The following is a 13,310-nucleotide window of genomic DNA, read 5'->3' as shown; positions in this document are numbered from 1 at the left end:
ATCGCAGCTCTAGACTTCCAATCTCCAGCATGTCAATTCATCAAGGCTAAAACATTAGCAGCAGCAGCAGAAGCAGTGGTGTAAGTGGAAGAGGCAATTTCTGTGAATCCTTTGACACTTTTTTAGACCAGCTTGTGCACCAGCACAACAGAGTCCAAGTCTTACACATGGTGAATGAATGGAGAGGATGGTGCAGGACTATCTAGAACTGAATATCAATATCATCAGGGAGGGTTTGGACCTTTTCACATTTTGGTCTTCCAAAATGAATGAGTGGCCTGAGCTCATCTCACATGCCTTGAAGGCTTTATTGTGCCCGGTAGCAGACGTTCTCTTAGAATGTGTCTTCAGCACTGCTGGTGGTGTCCTGTAATATAAGCACAGCCTTCTGTCACCTGAAAGTGCAACTTTCATCAAAGGTGAACAAGTCATGGATCTCCAAGAATTTTCGCACCCCAGTCGCTGACTGTACAGACTAGGCGATATTACATTTTTTAAAGTGGTGATTTAATGTCACATAACTGCACTCTGTGATATCTTTAGTGTGACTTCTGTGCCTGCTGTTGCTGCTGATATTAACACAAATCTGTGGAAACCGGAACAGTCATGGTTGGTCTACATCTGCTGGGTTAGCTGCAGTGGAGCTGTATTATACTATTTCTCTTCTCATGACAGTTATTCGACAGTCCTCATTTTTTAAAATGTGAAAACTCCAGGTTGGGTGTCCATCTGCTGGATTCGGCGTAGTGGAAGACCTGTCTGTCCTATATACTATTTCTAATGTGGTGAAATTGATGCCACTTTTGTGGTGCGTGCCAGTATTTTTTGCTAATGTGAACACTCCTGGTTGAGTGTCAATATGCTGGATTGGGTGTAGTGGAAGACATGTCGGTCCTTATTATACCATTTCTACTGTGGTGAAATTGATGCCACTTCTGTGGTGTAAGGCCCTCATTTGTTTAAATGTGAACACTCCTGCTTGGGTGTCCATCTGCTGGATTGGTTGTAGTGGAAGACCTATCAGTCCCTAATATACTATTTCTACTGTGGCGAAATTGATGCCACTTTTGTGGTGCCTGCCAATATTTTTTGCTAACGTGAACACTCCTGGTTGGCTGTCCTTCTGCTAGATTGGGTGTAGTGGAAGACCTGTTGGTCTCTATTATACTATTTCTACTCTTGTGAAATTTATGCCACTTCTGTGGTGTAAGGCTCTCATTTGTTTAAATGTGAACACTCCTGGTTGGGTGTCCATCAGCTGGATTGGGCATAGTGGAAGACCTGTTGGTCCCTATTATACTATTTCTACTGTGGTGAAATTGATGCCACTTTGGTGGTGTCTGCCAATACTTTTTGGAAATATAAACACTCCTGTGGGTCTCCTTCATGTGTGTTGCCTGTAGCAGTAGGCCTCCAAAACCATCAGGCCTCCACATATTTGGACTCAACTACTAGTGTTACTATCCTTAAAATTTTCTGATAATGCTAGTCTACAAATCTGATATTTGTTCCACCTGAGTGTTGCTCAGCATGAAAGCAGATACAGGTGTTGCATGTGATATCAGGGGTCCCAGCAAAGGAGGCCTACACCGATCCCTCACCCACCTCATCTTATTGTGATGTTCAATTGAAAGCTGTAAATGCAGTCCCAGACCCCGATACCTCATGCCTGGTTGATTGCTGCAGTGCCACTTTCCTGGTTTCTGTCCCTCATTTGATGTGTTTTGACAGCATTTGGGGCTGTTATAAGGTGTTGTGTATGCATTTGTTTTTTCCTCCCATAGACATGAATGGCGTTCGGTTAAGTTTAGCGGATGTTCAACAAATTAATTGACAAATATTGAAAATTCGGCGTCCGTAATGTTATGGAAATTTGGTTTGGATAAATCTATCCCCGCGTGTAATGCGGCCATTCCCAATTAGACTGAGTATTTTGAGCGTTCAAGAATGAGACTGCACACCATTGTGACAATAACATTCCACCAATACTGATGATTTATTGTACATACATGGTTTTATAATTGCATATAGAAAGGAGGTGGTTAGGGGTGCTTAGTTAATTACCATATTGTCTAGCTCCTCTGTTATTGGTTATCTAAATATATATGGAAAATTGTGATTAATGCACATATGAATGTTGATTAAGCAACTAAAATGTAGCTGTCTGCATCTTTCTGCATCTAGGACTAAGTTGAGACATCTGATCACCATATGGTACATCTGGCGCTGTTCCGCTTTTCTCTGGAAAGCCCCAACAGTCTGTCTGGCTTATATCAGTTTATGTGAGCCATTTTAAGCATTTGATTATAGTGTATATATTAGCTATGGATATATGAGTATACATGAGTATATACGCAAGTGAGATCTATATGATATACAGGTCCTTCTCAAAAAATTAGCATATAGTGTTAAATTTCATTATTTACCATAATGTAATGATTACAATTAAACTTTCATATATTATAGATTCATTATCCACCAACTGAAATTTGTCAGGTCTTTTATTATTTTAATACTGATGATTTTGGCATACAACTCCTGATATCCCAAAAAACCTGTCTCAATAAATTAGCATATCAAGAAAAGGTTCTCTAAACGACCTATTACCCTAATCTTCTGAATCAACTAATTAACTCTAAACACATGCAAAAGATACCTGAGGCTTTTATAAACTCCCTGCCTGGTTCATTACTCAAAACCCCCATCATGGGTAAGACTAGCGACCTGACAGATGTCAAGAAGGCCATCATTGACACCCTCAAGCAAGAGGGTAAGAGCCAGAAAGAAATTGCTCAACAAATAGGCTGTTCCCAGAGTGCTGTATCAAGGCACCTCAATGGTAAGTCTGTTGGAAGGAAACAATGTGGCAGAAAATGCTGTACAACGAGAAGAGGAGACCGGACCCTGAGGAAGATTGTGGAGAAGGACCGATTCCAGACCTTGGAGAACCTGAGGAAGCAGTGGACTGAGTCTGGTGTGGAAACATCCAGAGCCACCGTGCACAGGCGTGTGCAGGAAATGGGCTACAGGTGCCGCATTCCCCAGGTAAAGCCACTTTTGAACCATAAACAGCGGCAGAGGCGCCTGACCTTGGCTACAGAGAAGCAGCACTGGACTGTTGCTAAGTGGTCCCAAGTACTTTTTTCTGATGTAAGCAAATTTTGCATGTCATTCGGAAATCAAGGTGCCAGAGTCTGGAGGAAGACTGGGGAGAAGGAAATGCCAAAATGCCTGAAGTCCAGTGTCAAGTACCCACAGTCAGTGATGGTGTGGGGTGCCATGTCAGCTGCTGGTGTTGGTCCACTGTGTTTCATCAAGGGCAGGGTCAATGCAGCTAGCTATCAGGAGATTTTGGAGCACTTCATGCTTCCATCGGCTGAAATGCTTTATGGAGATGAAGATTTCATTTTTCAGCACGACCTGGCACCTGCTCACAGTGCCAAAACCACTGGTAAATGGTTTACTGACCATGGTATTACTGTGCTCAATTGGCCTGCCAACTCTCCTGACCTGAACCCCATAGAGAATCTGTGGGATATTGTGAAGAGAAAGTTGAGAGACGCAAGACCCAACACTCTGGATGAGCTTAATGCCGCTATTGAAGCATCCTGGGCCTCCATAACATCTCAGCAGTGTCACAGGCTGATTGCCTCCATGCCACGCCGCATTGAAGCAGTCATTTCTGCCAAAGGATTCCCGACTAAGTATTGAGTGCATAACTGAACATTATTATTTGATGGTTTTTTTGTTTGTTATTAAAAAACACTTTTATTTGATTGGATGGGTGAAATATGCTAATTTATTGAGACAGGTTTTTTGGGTTATCAGGAGTTGTATGCCAAAATCATCAGTATTAAAACAATAAAAGACCTGACAAATTTCAGTTGGTGGATAATGAATCTATAATATATGAAAGTTTAATTGTAATCATTACATTATGGTAAATAATGAAATTTAACACTATATGCTAATTTTTTGAGAAGGACCTGTATATATTTCCATCACAGTAATCCGAACTGAACATTGAAATATTCGCTCATCTCTACTTCCTGACAATAGTGAAAAAGTAAGAGATGCCACTTCACTTGAATAAAGCTTTGTAGTCCAGAGCTGCAACAATAATTGAGTTGTTGCTACTGGTCTCAATTAATATTTACCTGGCACATCTGTATCAACATATCTTTAAATTGATGCTATCATGTTTCTGCTTATTTCGTTGTTGCCTTAAGTCCACCATACACATTGGTTAGCTGTCATTTGACTGCTATCCTGATTCCCAATATATATTCTTGGCTTGACCAAGCAAGCCTGAGTTCTCTATTAGGCTGCCGTCACACTAGCAGTATTTGGTCAGTATTTTACATCAGTATTTGTAGCCGAAACCAGGAGTGGGTGATAAATACAGAAGTGGTGCATATGTTTCTATTATACATTTCCTCTATTTGTTCCACTCCTGGTTTTGGCTTACAAATACTGATGTAAAATACTGACCAAATACTGCTAGTGTGATGGCAGCCTTAGAGAGACTCATCTAGAAGCAGCCTGAATTCCAGAGAACAAATGGATTGGCTTTCAGATAGTTGTTGTGCTAGATGAGGCTGATTTGTGAAGCCCTCATACACATTGCCGATCTTGATATTGGGTTCGGCTGAATCTAGTCTCATTTGTATGGGTGTCTTCAGTCTAGATCCCAGGTTTTAGATATAAACGGCTGAGGAGAAAAAATAGCGCAAAACCTGTTCTTATCCTGTAGTTATTACTAAAAATTGTATCAAAATATGCTGACTTGACCCAGGTTGTATGGCTCCTGCAGATCCACGGGTGATTTCATCAGAGAAATTTGTAAAAAATGGAAAGTTTGTGGTCTGTATCTGTGCTGCCAGGTGACGAGGAAACATCAACTGCCAGAAATAATTAAAAAAAAAAAAGTTTTTTTTAATTTTTCTACAAGTTTCGAAGTGCAGCCCTCTTCTTCTTCAAGGAACAAAAAACATATTTCAATATATATGGCTTCTGTTTACTGGAGAGGTGGGCTACACTTAGAAATACATAGAAAAAAAACATTTTACCATTATCTCCGGCATTTGATGCTTCTTCATAACCTGGCCGCACGGATACAGACCACAAGCTTTCCATTTTTTACAAACCCCAGGTTTTGACATAACAACATTTCTAGTTTTATAAAGGAAACAGTTTGTATGATTACTACATTTGTGAACTGAGCCTCACATTGCGTTTTCCAACCCTCTTTCCAACAAGTCTCACAGCTCAATGGTTCTCAGGTTTATTGTAAGTGCACCTGTGCTATCAGTATATCCTACAATGCTTACATTTCTCCCTTTACAAGGAATCACTATTTCTCCTCAGTTATAGCAATAGCCTACTTACCTACAGCGGTGCTTTTCTTCAATTTCTCCACTGATCTTGCCTATACATACATCACTTTTCCCTCAAAAGTCACACCAGTGCCTTGCTTTTTCACATTTTTTCCCCATAAACAGCATGATGGATTGTCTTATGTTATTAGAAAAGCATTTATAAAAAGTTTTGGAAAAGCATTTTTTATTTTCTAGGATGGGGTCTTGTTCTGTCCTTGTCTCTGAACAGCTCAGGGGCATGAGCCTATATTTTACAAGTTTTTGAAGAAGAGATGAAAATAACTAAATTTAGTACGATAATCAATGTTAAATCATCACAATGAAATTGTTAGCTGCTTACCGCAGACATATTAGGCTGAGTGCCAATTAGCAGTATTTGTCAGCTAGAAAGAAGTTTGAAGATCAGCATTTTCATGTCAGTTTTCAAAGCAACATGAGGTAGCTAGCAGAGCTTCAAACAGATCAAATAGTAAGTGCCAAAAAAGAAAATACATCAATCACAAAACTGTCAATGGGAATTTTCTCACAGCAAAGTCCAATTCCCCATTATGTTATTCAAATGCAACAATACCCTATTACCTACCACAAGGCAATTTCCAACAAAAAGTCTACTTAACTTATGCTGAATCAAACTTGATGATAAATCAAACTATCAACCCGTTTATGACCTTGCAATTTTCCGTTTTTTGGATTTTCATTTTTTTTGCTCCCCTTCTTCCAAAAACAATAACTTTTGTATTTTTCTGTCAATATAGACATAAGAGGGTTTCATTTTTTGCGGGATGAACATTTCTTTTGAATGACATCTTTGATTTTATAATATAATGTACTGAAAAGTATGGAAAAAATTCCAAGTGTGGTGAAATTACAGAAAAAGGCAATTCCACAACTGTTGTTTGAGCTTCTTATTTACCATATTACAGTAATTATATAGTAAAATTGATCTGGAAAAATGATTCCCAAGTCTAGTATCAGAATTCAAAAACTATATATGTATAGGTATTTTTTTACTTAAGTGGTGAAAAAAATTCTGAAATGTTTAAGAAAAAAAATTCTCATAACGCAATTTTCAGAGGCTTGTAGTCGTTTACATTTATTGGCATCTGGGGCAGAGTGAGGGCTTATGTTTTGCGCCATGAGTTGATGTTTTTATTGATACCATTTTAAGGTACATTCAATGTTTTCATTGCCTGTTATTGCAAATTGTTACTCCGGCAAATTTTTTTTAATTCTGACGTTTTGAGTTTCTTTTCTCATCAAAACGTTTACCAAACAGATTTATTTACTTTATATTTTGATAGATCAAACATTTTTGAACATATAAATATCATACAGTATATGTGTAATTTTTATTTTTATTCTTTTAAATGGTTTTATTTTCAATGTAGCAAAAGGGGGGGGTGATATGAACGACAATTGTCCAATCACCTGTGCTACATATAGCAGTGCTTCAGCACTGCTACTGTATGTATAGCAAAAATTATGATTAAGGATGAGTGAATAGTGTAATATTCCGATTAGAGAAAATCGGCACAAGTAATTTCTAATATCCGTGTATTCGTACCTAATAACAAATCCAATGCAAGTCAATGGGAAAGCCGAATATTTTTCTGCTGGACCTAACAAATGGAAAAACTGAAATGGACGGGAAAGTGCTAAAACTACATGGGAACAGCAAGGAGAAGATACCTGCATGCCTTTCTGACTTACACCGCGATAGATGAAAAGCCGGCAATTCATCTGTCGTTTACAATAAGATCCCAGCAGGAGCTGACAGGATAGAATAGACAGATTACATACCGTATATACACATAGAATAAATATATCTGTGGATGTCAGTGACACACACATATGTATATGTATATACAGTGGGGCAAAAAAGTATTTAGTCAGTCAGCAATAGTGCAAGTTCCACCACTTAAAAAGATGAGAGGCGTCTGTAATTTACATCATAGGTAGACCTCAACTATGGGAGACAAACTGAGGAAAAAAAATCCAGAAAATCACATTGTCTGTTTTTTTAACATTTTATTTGCATATTATGGTGGAAAATAAGTATTTGGTCAGAAACAAAATTTCATCTCAATACTTTGTAATATATCCTTTGTTGGCAATGACAGAGGTCAAACGTTTTCTGTAAGTCTTCACAAGGTTGCCACACACTGTTGTTGATATGTTGGCCCATTCCTCCATGCAGATCTCCTCTAGAGCAGTGATGTTTTTGGCTTTTCGCTTGACAACACGGACTTTCAACTCCCTCCAAAGGTTTTCTATAGGGTTGAGATCTGGAGACTGGCTAGGCCACTCCAGGATCTTGAAATGCTTCTTACGAAGTCACTCCTTCGTTGCCCTGGCGGTGTGCTTTGGATCATTGTCATGTTGAAAGACCCAGCCACGTTTCATATTCAATGCCCTTGCTGATGGAAGGAGGTTTGCACTCAAAATCTCACGATACATGGCCCCATTCATTCTTTCATGTACCCGGATCAGTCGTCCTGGCCCCTTTGCAGAGAAACAGTCCCAAAGTATGATGTTTCCACCACCATGCTTTACAGTAGGTATGGTGTTTGATGGATGCAACTCAGTATTCTTTTTCCTCCAAACACGACAAGTTGTGTTTCTACCAAACAGTTCCAGTTTGGTTTCATCAGACCATAGGACATTCTCCTAAAACTCCTCTGGATCATCCAAATGCTCTCTAGCAAACTTCAGACGGGCCCGGACATGTACTGGCTTAAGCAGTGGGACACGTCTGGCACTGCAGGATCTGAGTCCATGGTGGCGTAGTGTGTTACTTATGGTAGGCCTTGTTACATTGGTCCCAGCTCTCTGCAGTTCATTCACTAGGTCCCCCCGCGTGGTTCTGGGATTTTTGCTCACCGTTCTTGTGATCATTCTGACCCCACGGGGTGGGATTTTGCGTGGAGCCCCAGATCGAGGGAGATTATCAGTGGTCTTGTATGTCTTCCATTTTCTAATTATTGCTCCCACTGTTGATTTCTTCACTCCAAGCTGGTTGGCTATTGCAGATTCAGTCTTCCCAGCCTGGTGCAGGGCTACAATTTTGTTTCTGGTGTCCTTTGACAGCTCTTTGGTCTTCACCATAGTGGAGTTTGGAGTCAGACTGTTTGAGGGTGTGCACAGGTGTCTTTTTATACTGATAACAAGTTTAAACAGGTGCCATTACTACAGGTAATGAGTGGAGGAAAGAGGAGACTCTTAAAGAAGAAGTTACAGGTCTGTGAGAGCCAGAAATCTTGATTGTTTGTTTCTGACCAAATACTTATTTTCCACCATAAAATGCAAAAAAAAGATAAAAAAACAGACAATGTGATTTTCTGGATTTTTTTTCTCAGTTTGTCTCCCATAGTTGAGGTCTACCTATGATGTAAATTACAGACGCCTCACATCTTTTTAAGTGGTGGAACTTGCACTATTGCTGACTGACTAAATACTTTTTTGCCCCACTGTATATTACATAGATCGATAAAAGAAAAGCTGGCAATTCAGCAGCCACATAATGTGAAATCACAGCAGGAGCCGACAGGATAAAACAGTATATACACATAGAATAGATAGATATATAGATGTCAGTGACAGATATATGTATATATGTATATACATATATATATATATACATATATATATATATATATGTATATATATATATATATATATATATTTCATAGACCGATAGAAGAAAAGTCAGCAATTCAGCAACCGTGTACTGTAAAATCACAGCAGGAGCCAACAGCATAGAATAGATGGATTACATACTGTTAAATATGCTTATTTCACAAATTTACCATTATGCGTTACTCTTAAAGAAAAAATGTCATGATATTTTCAAAAAAATTGTAGGGGTTTTTTGGATTGTCCACAGAAAAACCACATTGCAGCAAAACATAAAATAGGCAAAATAAGTACGAACAGATTGTCCATTTGTTCCTCATCTTTCCTGAGATGGTAAAAAGCATCTGTCTGTTATGGAATAGAAGTCATCATGGCTACCAGTTGTTCATTCCTTCTGTGAGTTGTTTGAAGTCCATGGAGAATGATGGAGAAGCAGGCAGGAGGTGACAGCCACGTGACAGCCCCCTCCACCTCCTAAGAGATGTGATTATAAATGTGTCCCATAGACCACTTGTCCTCTCTATGTGGTGTTGACTTATACTCTGTGCTATATATACAGGAATAGCTTTTTGTAATGTCAGCTAGAGGCAATGTGCCCAGTACAGAATTGAGAATAAGAATAATTCAATTAATAATTAATATTTAACACATACAGTATATACATATTGAATAGATAGATATACAGACGTCAGTGACATATACAATTAGTGCAGTGTGCATGCAGCTTACTGTACATGTATTTAATTATTAAAAGATAATTTTTCAGAAAAAAATTGCGTGGGCTCTGCATAATTTTCATAACCAGCAGGAGGAAAGCCAAAGACTAGGGCAGATGTTTACAGAATGGGAAGGGGGTAATATCCATGGAGCTTTTGAGGCTATTCATATCAGCTCACAGCTGTATATTTACCCTTTACTGGCTTTTAAATTGGGAGACCCCACAAAAATGACACATGGTCTCCCTATAATTAATAACCAGCAAAGGCTAGGAAGACAGCTGCGGGCTGATATTAATAGCTTAGGAAGGGGCCATGGATTCTGCCCTCTGGCTAAAAACATCAGCTCTCAGCTGCCCCAGAAAAGGCGCATCTTAAAGATGTGCCAATTCTGGCACTTAGCTTCGCATTTCTCACTTGCCCTGTGGGGTGATAGTTGGGGGTTGAGGTCCCCTTTGTATTGTCAGGTGACATCAACCCCGAAAGTAATTAATGGAGAGGCGTCAAAAAGACACCCTCATTACTAACCCCATAGTCTTGTTGTATAAAAACACAGACACCCAGAAAAAGTCCTTTAATTGAAAGAATGACTCAGACTAATTTAATAAATCTTAATTAAACCATATTTATGACATTGTCCATTCCATCGATGCCATTGTCTTCTGCAAAAGTTAAAATAAAAAAATAAAACAAAAACATTCCTAACCTTTCCGCAGAGATCATAATCCATTTGTCTTGTGATTGGTCTAGCTCTGCTACATCTAGGTGGCAGGCTGCATGGTTGCATAATGCGACCATAGAGATTGTCATCCAGCAGAGACAATGAGCAGCGTCTACTATCACTTTGCAGTGTCTCGCAGTGAACTCGTAGGACCAGACTGAAGCCAATGAGGGCATGACAAAGTTCTCACACTCCCAGTGCCATCAGAAAGGTCCAGGGAGTTCACAGCCAATGAACTCACTTCACCTATCTGACATTGGCATAAGGGTTGATAGAAATTTTCCCACAGCACTTGCGCTAACGTTAAATTGTACCTGAGATGTCAGTGTCCATGTGTATAATACTTGTGGCATTTTGTGGCAACCGTGTGTCTCCCATGTGCCCCACCAGTACCACACGGCAAGCATCAGGGAAGCAGCGGTACAGTAAGTGCTGTTCGTGGGGACCTTGTGATGAAGACAACTCTCATAATTCTTGACTGCTGTGCCTGCGATCAGCACGAGCAGGGGAGAATGATGAGAGTTGTATTCAACTGAGAACAATGACAGCAGGTGGTGGATTTTGGGGCTATTACTTCAATCAGCAGAAGAGAGGTCAGGGAGCTTCACCATAGCAATGAAAGCTGTATGCTGAGGCTGGGTGTAATGAAACCAGGTGGGTGCCGATCCTGCTGGTGAACTCAGCCGTGAATAGTTAGGAAAGGAAAGGATTTCTCAGGCACTCCAACAAGGTTGGTGAAAATGATTGCTCTTTTATTTAGACATAAAGTGCAGTTAAAAACAGAGGAGTGGATAAAAAAAAAACCTTAAGCGTTTCTGGCGCGATACTGCACCCTTTAATCATAGGCATATCAAGGAAATCAAATAGACAAATATATATAGTAAAAGCTGACCAATCAACAAGATCAAATTATAATGACATTCTCTATGCACCATGTGTCTTCACACATACCGATGGACAATGGAATCTGTGGAAAAAGCAAGCAGGAATGGAAACAAATGAATGAAAACATAAGAAACATGAACAAAGCATGCAACTGTGATGAAACAACAACAACAAAAAAATAAATAAAATTTCTTTGAAAAAAAAATTATAATTTTTTTATAATGTAATTAATAAATGTAAAATAAACCATTTCTGAAGTTCATTCCTTTGGGGAATTTGGTATGCAATTTCAGGATCCAAAAAGCTTCTTTAATGGTGAGGAGTTTGTTTTGGTTTCTGCCCCATTCCAAGCCAAAAAATGCAAAATGTGTCAAGTCACCTTTATGAACATTTACAAAATGCTTAGAAGCTCCTGCATAGGAGCTATTCATATTATTGATGTTAGATACATGTTCTGCTAGGCGTTTCTTTAGCTTGCGGATCATGCAGCCGATATATAACACCTGACATGGAGTAGCTTAGCTAGCGGGGGGCAAAGGGTGCAAGCGCCCCATGCACGGAGCTCTGAGGGGGCCCACCTGGAGCTATGCTACTGTTTAGAGGGCACAGAAGCGGCTCAGTATTGGGGTATCAGCAGAATGAGGAGTTTGTGCAGGTTGGGAATAGGTGGTGAAGGGCTGGAATGTGAGAAGTGACATGTGTCTTTGTTGTATTCTCTGCAGACGAGTCCTGGGTGGAAGAAGTTGTCATGTTGGTCTGGGACAGATGGAAAAGATGGGAAAAATGAACGATTCCATCAGAAGGACCGTCAGCGGTAAGTCATTATCTGTAACTGTGCTGTGATCTCTTATATGTTCTGTAGGATTCTTATCTACCACTGACCATATGGCGGTAATAACAATGTTGGTCTCTATGTAGAGATTATCTTCAGTAACAGCACGGTCATCTGCTGAGGTTCTCCTCCACTATTAGGGGGTGTCACCGAGTTGCAATCAAGGTTACCAAGTTAGAGGCCCACTCAGAAGCTTCGCCCCCCTGAACCAAAACCCCTATGCCTCTGCTCACATCAAAGGCATTTAATACATTAAATTACAGACTGCGCATAACAGTTAATAAAGGATTTTTATAATGTTCTGTATTCTGGGACCCATTGAAAGACTTAGTTTTGTCCAAAGCAAATGCACATGCATTGCATCTATTTCCAGCGCATTTACAGAAACCCTTGACAGATAACCAATTGTTGGTTCTGTGAGGGTTTTTAAGACTCGAAGAAAGAGAATTGCCTAAAGTTGTACCCCTTCTGGCCACACACCACAGCCTTTGGCTATGATCTTTCACAAGATATCATCCTGATTCATGACAGGTAAATATTTAGAGATGATAGATTTGATTAAGTTAAATTGCAGACTGTAAGGGGAGGAACATGTAAGAGGTAAGTTATCTTTATTCACAGCTGATGAAGGTTTATTGGGTACAAGTGGTCTGGAATTGTTGGCTACAAAAGTTTGTTGTTCCCCCGCTCCCTTAGTCATAGATTATTTTTTTCACTTTCTTGGGAAAATAAATGTTTAGAAGAGCAGATACGTTATAGCCCAAATGATATGCTGTGGATGTGAGGACGAGGCTAAGAGTACAGTGTTAACTGAAATCTCCTTTCTGTAAAGTGATGTCTCCACTCTGTAGGTCACTGAATTGCTAACCAAATAAATATCCAGAAAGGGAGTTTCAGTGGTAGGAGCATTAACTGTGAATTTTAAATTTAATTTGTTGTTGTTCAAATATACTGGACTAGCAGGGAATCTCTCCAATCAGCCCAGCCACACAATTGTCAAATGGTCCACATACCTCCCAAACCAATATATATTATCCAAAAAAGGATTGTTGTCAATAAAAAATGTATGTCTCCTCCCACCATGACATATACAAAACAGCCAAAGAGGGTGAAAATATGGAGCCCATGGTACTTGGAGAAAAAAG

The sequence above is a fragment of the Ranitomeya imitator genome, chromosome 3 (assembly GCF_032444005.1).
Source record: "Ranitomeya imitator isolate aRanImi1 chromosome 3, aRanImi1.pri, whole genome shotgun sequence".
In the NCBI taxonomy this organism is placed as follows: Eukaryota; Metazoa; Chordata; class Amphibia; order Anura; family Dendrobatidae; genus Ranitomeya; species Ranitomeya imitator.
This window is presented reverse-complemented; position numbering follows the sequence as displayed.